Genomic DNA, 6,645 nt, shown 5'->3' with positions numbered 1-6,645 from the left:
CACTATAGAGTGAGGTCAAATCCCACAGAGATTGATTGATCAAGCAACTTTAATTAGAGGAATGTTCTAGTTGAGCGAACCAGAATTTGATTTGAGATTTGCAGAAAATTTAAATTGCGGAAAAGTAAATAGCAAAAAAAGTAAATGCTAGAAATAAATAGCTGAATGTAAATGGTGGAAGGTAAATAGCAGAATCTTAAATGGGAATGGGGGAAATGCTCATAAAAGTAAATGGCAGAAAGTAAAGAGAATGGGTAAGATCAGAAATGGGGAGTTCATTGGGCTTAGGAGATGTTGCATTCTCCGGATCAAATTCATTTTCATCTCTTCCTCAATCAATGCATTCATTGATCTCATTGGCAATCTTAAATGATCGAATTCCAATTCCTTAGTAATCCAATCTCTCAGATCTTGATCAATAGCCAATTCCTTGGTCAATTGCTCATGAGAAGAGATGAAGTATGGTCACTGATTATACCACATGCATTCCCAACTCAAGTATTGGTAGGATTATAGTCACATATCCATCCAAACCCAATTTGGTCCAGCATGAGAAAGCATTTCTAGCATGATCTCTTCATTCCTCTTCCAAGGTTCCGAAGAGATCCAAATATGAATAGTTTCTTTTCCAAGATAACTACCCAATTGGATGAAGATCGAAAGCTTTCTAGTAAAATCAAGAGAAAAGATAGAAGAAGAAGAATGAAAACTAATATTGATCCATCAAATTACAGCAAAGCTCCCTAGAAGATTTGAGCTACAATGTGGAACAATTAAGGGTGGAACATCATGAGCACTCCATCATTCTCCATGAAATAAGAGAAGATCAAAGAGCAATGAGGGAGGAGCAACAAAGGCAAGGAAGGGACATAGAAGAGCTCAAGGACATTGTTGGTCCTTCAAGAAGAAGACGCCACTAAGGTGGATTCATTCCTTGTTCTTACTATTCTGCTGTTCAGTTTTTATATTATATGTTTATCTATGTTTTGTGTCTCTACTTCATGATCATTAGTGTTTAGTGACTATGTCTTAAAGTTATGAATAATTCCATTAATCCTTCACCTCTCTTAAAAGAAAAATGTTTTTAATTCAAAAGAACAAGAAGTACAGGAATTTCGAATTTATCCTTGAATTTAGTTTAATTATATTGATGTGGTGACAATACTTTTTGTTTTCTGAATGAATGCTTGAACAGTGCATAATTTTGATCTTGTTGTTTATGAATGTTAAAATTGTTGGCTCTTGAAAGAATGATGAACAAAGAGAAATGTTATTGAGAATCTTAAAAATCATGAAATTGATTCTTGAAGCAAGAAAAAGCAATGAATAGCAAAAGCTTCCAAAAAAATAGAAAGAAAAAGAAAAAGCAAGCAGAAAAAGTCAATAGCCCTTAAAATCAAAAGGCAAGGGTAAAAAGGATCCAAGGCTTTGAGCATCAATGGATAGGGGGCCCAAGGAAATAAAATCCAGGCCTAAGCGGCTAAACCAAGTTGTCCCTAACCATGTGCTTGTGTCATGAAGGCCCAAGTGAAAAGCTTGAGACCGAGTGGTTAAAATCGTGATCCAAAGCAAAAGAGTGTGCTTAAGAGCTCTGGACACCTCTAACTGGGGACTCTAGCAAAGCTGAGTTACAATCTGAAAAGGTTCACCCAGTCATGTGTCTGTTGCATTTATGTATCCGGTGGTAATACTGGAAAACAAAGTGCTCAGGGCCACGGCCAAGACTCATAAAAGTAGCTGTGTTCAAGAATCAACATACTTAACTAGGAGAATCAATAACACTATCTGAAATTCTAAGTTCCTAGAGAAGCCAACCATTCTAAACTTCAAAGGAAAAAGTGAGATGCCAAAACTGTTCAGAAGCAAAAAGCTACAAGTCCCGCTCATCTAATTAGAATGAATATTCATTGATATTTTGAGATTTATAGTATATTCTCTTCTTTTTATCCTATTTGATTTTCAGTTGCTTGGGGACAAGCAACAATTTAAGTTTGGTGTTGTGATGAGCGGATAATTTATACGCTTTTTGGCATTGTTTTTAGGTAGTTTTTAGTAAGTTCAAGCTACTTTTAGGGATGTTTTCATTAGTTTTTATGTTAAATTCACATCTCTGGACTTTACTATGAGTTTGTGTGTTTTTCTGTGATTTTAGGTAATTTCCGACTGAAATTGAGGGACTTGAGCAAAACTCTGATAGGAGGCTGACAAAAGACTGCTGATGCTGTTGGAATCTGATCTCCCTGCACTCAAAATGCATTTTCTGGAGCTACACAACTCCAAATGGCGCGCTCTCAACGGCGTTGGAAAGGAGACATCCAGAGCTTTTCAGCAATATATAATAGTCCATACTTTATTTTGGAATTGACAACGTAAACTGGTGCTCAACGCCAGAAATACGTCACAACCCGGAGTTGAACGCCCAAAACACGTTACAACTTGGCGTTCAACTCCAAAAGAAGCCTCAGCTCGTGGATAGATCAATCTCAGCCCAAACACACACCAAGTGGGCCCCGGAAGTGGATTTATGCATCAATTACTTACTCCTGTAAACCCCAGTAGCTAGTCTAGTATAAATAGGATAATTTACTATTGTATTAGACAACTTTGGTCTCAGTTTTATTTTATTATTCATCGGAGGAGACTATTGATCACATTTTTGGGGGGGGGGGGGGGCTGGCCATTTGGCCATGCCTGAACCTTTCACTTATGTATTTTCAACGGTGGAGTTTCTATACACCATAGATTAAGGGTGTGGAGCTCTGCTGTACCTCAAGTTTTAATGCAATTACTATTATTTTCTATCCAATTCAATTTATTCCTATTCTAAGATATTCGTTGCACTTCAACTTGATGAATGTGATGATCCGTGACACTCATCATCATTCTCACCTATGAACGCGCGTGATTGACAACCACTTCCGTTCTACCTTAGACCGGGCGCATATATCTTGGATTCTTTAATCAGAATCTTCGTGGTATAAGCTAGAATTGATGGCGGCATTCATGAGAATCCGGAAAGTCTAAACCTTGTCTATGGTATTCCGAGTAGGATTCTGGGATTGAATGACTGTGACGAGCTTCAAACTCCTGAAGGCTGGGCGTTAGTGACAGACGCAAAAGAATCAAGGGATTCTATTCCAACCTGATTGAGAACCGACAGATGATTAGCCGTGCTGTGACAGAGCATTTGGACCTTTTTCACTGAGAGGATGGGATGTAGCCATTGACAACGGTGATGCCCTACATATAGCTTGCCATGGAAAGGAGTAAGAAGGATTGGATGAAGCAGTAGGGAAGCAGAGATTCAGGAGGAGCACAGCATCTCCATACACCTATCTGAAATTCCCACCATGGAAATGCATGAGTAACTTTATCTTTATTTTATGTTTATTTACTATTATTTGATTTTCCAAATTCCATAATTTATTTAAATCTGCCTGACTGAGATTTACAAGATGACCATAGCTTGCTTCATACCAATAATCTCTATGGAATTGACCCTTACTCACGTAAGGTTTATTACTTGGACGACCCAGTACACTTGCTGGTTTGTTGAACGGAGTTGTGTCCACACATAGCAAAGAGCCATTATCATGAAATAAATTCCATACAAAAACAAAGAGTACAACATTGATGATCACAATTTCGTCCACCAAGTTTTTGGCGCCATTGCCGGGGATTGTTCGAGTTTGAACAACTAACGGTTCATCTTGTTGCTCAGATTAGGTAATTTTCTTTTAATTTCTTTTCAAAAAAAAAAGTTTTCAAAAATCTTTCAAAAATTTTTTCTTTATTTTTCGTTTTTCCAAAAGAACATTTTCGAAAAAAATAATAAAAATACAAAAAAATCATAAAATCCAAAAATATTTTGTGTTTCTTGTTTGAGTCTTGAGTCAATTTTTAAGCTTGGTGTCAATTGCATGTTTTTAAAATTTATGCATTATTTTCGAAAATTCCATGCATTCATAAGTGTTCTTCATGATCTTCAAGTTGTTCTTGACAAGTCTTCTTGTTTGATCTTGATGTTTTCTTGTTTTATGTTGTTTGTTGTTTTTCATATGCATTTTTCATTTGTTAGAGTCCATGCATTAAAGATTTCTATGTTTGGTGTCTTGCATGTTTTCTTTGCATTAAAAAATTTTTCAAAAATATGTTCTTGATGTTCATCATGATCTTCAAAGTATTCTTGGTGTTCATCTTGACATTCATAGTGTTCTTGCATGCATCATGAGTTTTGATTCATAATTTTCATGTTGTGAGTCATTTTTAGTATTTTTCTCTCTCATAAAAAAAATAAAAATAATAAATATCTTATCTTTTTAAATCTTATCTTTTTAAAATCTTTTTCAAAAATCATATCTTTTTCCATTTTTTTATCATATTTGAAAATTTCAAAAATCTTTTTCAAAATCTTTTTCTTATCTTTATATCATATTTTCGAAAATCACATCATCAATTAATGTTTTGATTCAAAAATTTCAAGTTTGTTACTTTCTTGTTAAGAAAGATTCAAACTTTAAGTTCTAGAATCATATCTTGTGATTTCTTGTGAGTCAAGTCATTAATTATGATTTTAAAATTCAAATCTTTTTCAAAACTAATTTCAATTATATCTTTTCAAAAAAACCATATCTTTTAAAATCATATCTTTTTATCTTATCTTTTTATCATATCTTTTTCAAAATTTTATCTTTTTCAAAAATTTGATTTCAAAATGTCTTATCTAACTTTTTATCTTCTTATCTTTTCAAATTTGATTTTAATATCTTTTTCAACTAACTATTTGACTTTTTGTTTGTTTCCTATCTTTTTCAAAACCACCTAACTACTTTTTCCTCTTTAATTTTTGAAAATATCTCATCCCTTTTTCAAAAATTCTTTTTAATTAATTAATTGTTTTAATTTTAATTCTATCTTACCTTTTATTTTCGAAAATCATTTAACTTCTTTTCAAATTTATTTTCGAAATTTCTTCCCTCTCCTCTTCTTCCATTTATTTATTTATCTACTAACACTTCTCTTCACCTCTGTTCATCTTAAATCACTACCTCTATCCTTACCCATTCTTCTTCACTCCTCTTCCCTTCTTCTTCTACTAACATAAAGGAATCTCTTTACTGTGACATAAAGGATTCCTCTTTATTTTCTTGTTCTCTTCTTCCCTATATGAGCAGGAACAAGGAAAAAGACACTCTTGTTGAAGCTGATCCAAAACCTGAAAGGACTCTGAAGAGGAAACTAAGAGAAGCTAAATTACAACAATCCAGAGGCAACCTTTCTGAAATTTTCGAACAAGAGAAGGAGATGGCAGCCGAACCTAACAACAATAATGCAAGGAGGATGCTTGGTGATTTCACTAAACCAACTTCCAAATTTGATGGAAGAAGCATCTCCATTCCGGCCATTGGAGCAAACAATTTTGAGCTGAAACCTCAATTAGTTACTTTAATGCAACAGAACTGCAAGTTTCATGGACTTCCATCTGAAGATCCTTACCAGTTTTTAACTGAGTTCTTGCAGATTTGTGAGACTGTTAAGACGAATGGAGTAGATCCTGAAGTCTACAGACTCATGCTTTTCCCTTTTGCTGTAAGAGACAGAGCTAGAACATAGTTGGACTCACAACCTAAAGATAGCCTGGACTCCTGGGATAAGCTGGTCACGGCCTTCTTGGATAAATTCTTTCATCCTCAAAAGCTGAGCAAGCTTAGAGTGGATGTCCAGACCTTCAAGCAAAAAGATGGTGAATCCCTCTATGAAGCTTGGGAAAGATACAAGCAGATGACCAAAAAGTGTCCTTCTGATATGTTTTCAGAATGGACTATATTAGATATATTCTATTATGGTCTATCTGAGTTTTCCAAGATGTCATTGGATCATTCCGCAGGTGGATCCATTCACCTAAAGAAAACGCCTGAAGAGGCTCAAGAACTTATTGACATGGTTGCAAATAACCAATTCATGTACACTTCTGAGAGGAATTCCGTGAATAGTGGGACGCCTCAGAGGAAGGGAGTTCTTGAAATTGATCCTCTGAACGCCATATTGGCTCAGAACAAAGTGTTGACTCAGCAAGTCAACATGATCTCTCAAAGTCTGAATGGATGGCAAAATGCATTCAACAGTACTAAAGAGGCAGCTTCTGAAGAAGCTTATGATCCTGAGAACCCTGCAATGGCAGAGGTTAATTACATGGGTGAACCTTATGGAAACACCTATAACTCATCATGGAGAAATCATCCAAATTTCTCATGAAAGGATCAACAAAAGCCTCAACAAGGCTTTAATAATGGTGGAAGAAATAGGCTCAGTAATAACAAGCCTTTTCCATCATCTTCTCAGCAACAGACAGAAAATTCTGAACAGAGCCCCTCTAATTTAGCAAACTTAGTCTCTGATCTGTCAAAAGCCACTTTAAGTTTCATGAGTGAAACAAGATCCTCCATTAGAAATCTGGAGGCACAAGTGGGCCAGCTGAGTAAGAAAGTCATTGAAACTCCTCCCAGTATTCTCCCACGCAATACAGAAGAGAATCCAAAAGGAGAGTGCAAGGCCATTGATGTGATCAATATGGCCGAATGCACAAGGGAGGAGAAGGACGAAAATCCTAGTGAGGAAGACCTCCTGAGACGTCTTTCAAACAAG

At 35.6% G+C, this 6,645-nt stretch overlaps 1 non-coding gene across 1 annotated transcript; it reads right to left on the bottom strand.

Moving 5' to 3' along the window:
• Window positions 1–5,703: 5,703 nt before the first annotated feature.
• Window positions 5,704–5,810, bottom strand: LOC130958841 (small nucleolar RNA R71). Its single transcript, XR_009077944.1, has one exon. It is a non-coding gene; the product is annotated as a small nucleolar RNA R71 (small nucleolar RNA).
• Between the last annotated feature and the right edge of the window lie 835 nt (window positions 5,811–6,645).

The sequence above is a fragment of the Arachis stenosperma genome, chromosome 10, assembly GCF_014773155.1.
Source record: "Arachis stenosperma cultivar V10309 chromosome 10, arast.V10309.gnm1.PFL2, whole genome shotgun sequence".
In the NCBI taxonomy this organism is placed as follows: Eukaryota; Viridiplantae; Streptophyta; class Magnoliopsida; order Fabales; family Fabaceae; genus Arachis; species Arachis stenosperma.
Note: the sequence above shows the minus strand (reverse complement) of the source record. Positions and strands in the feature narration are given on the sequence as shown.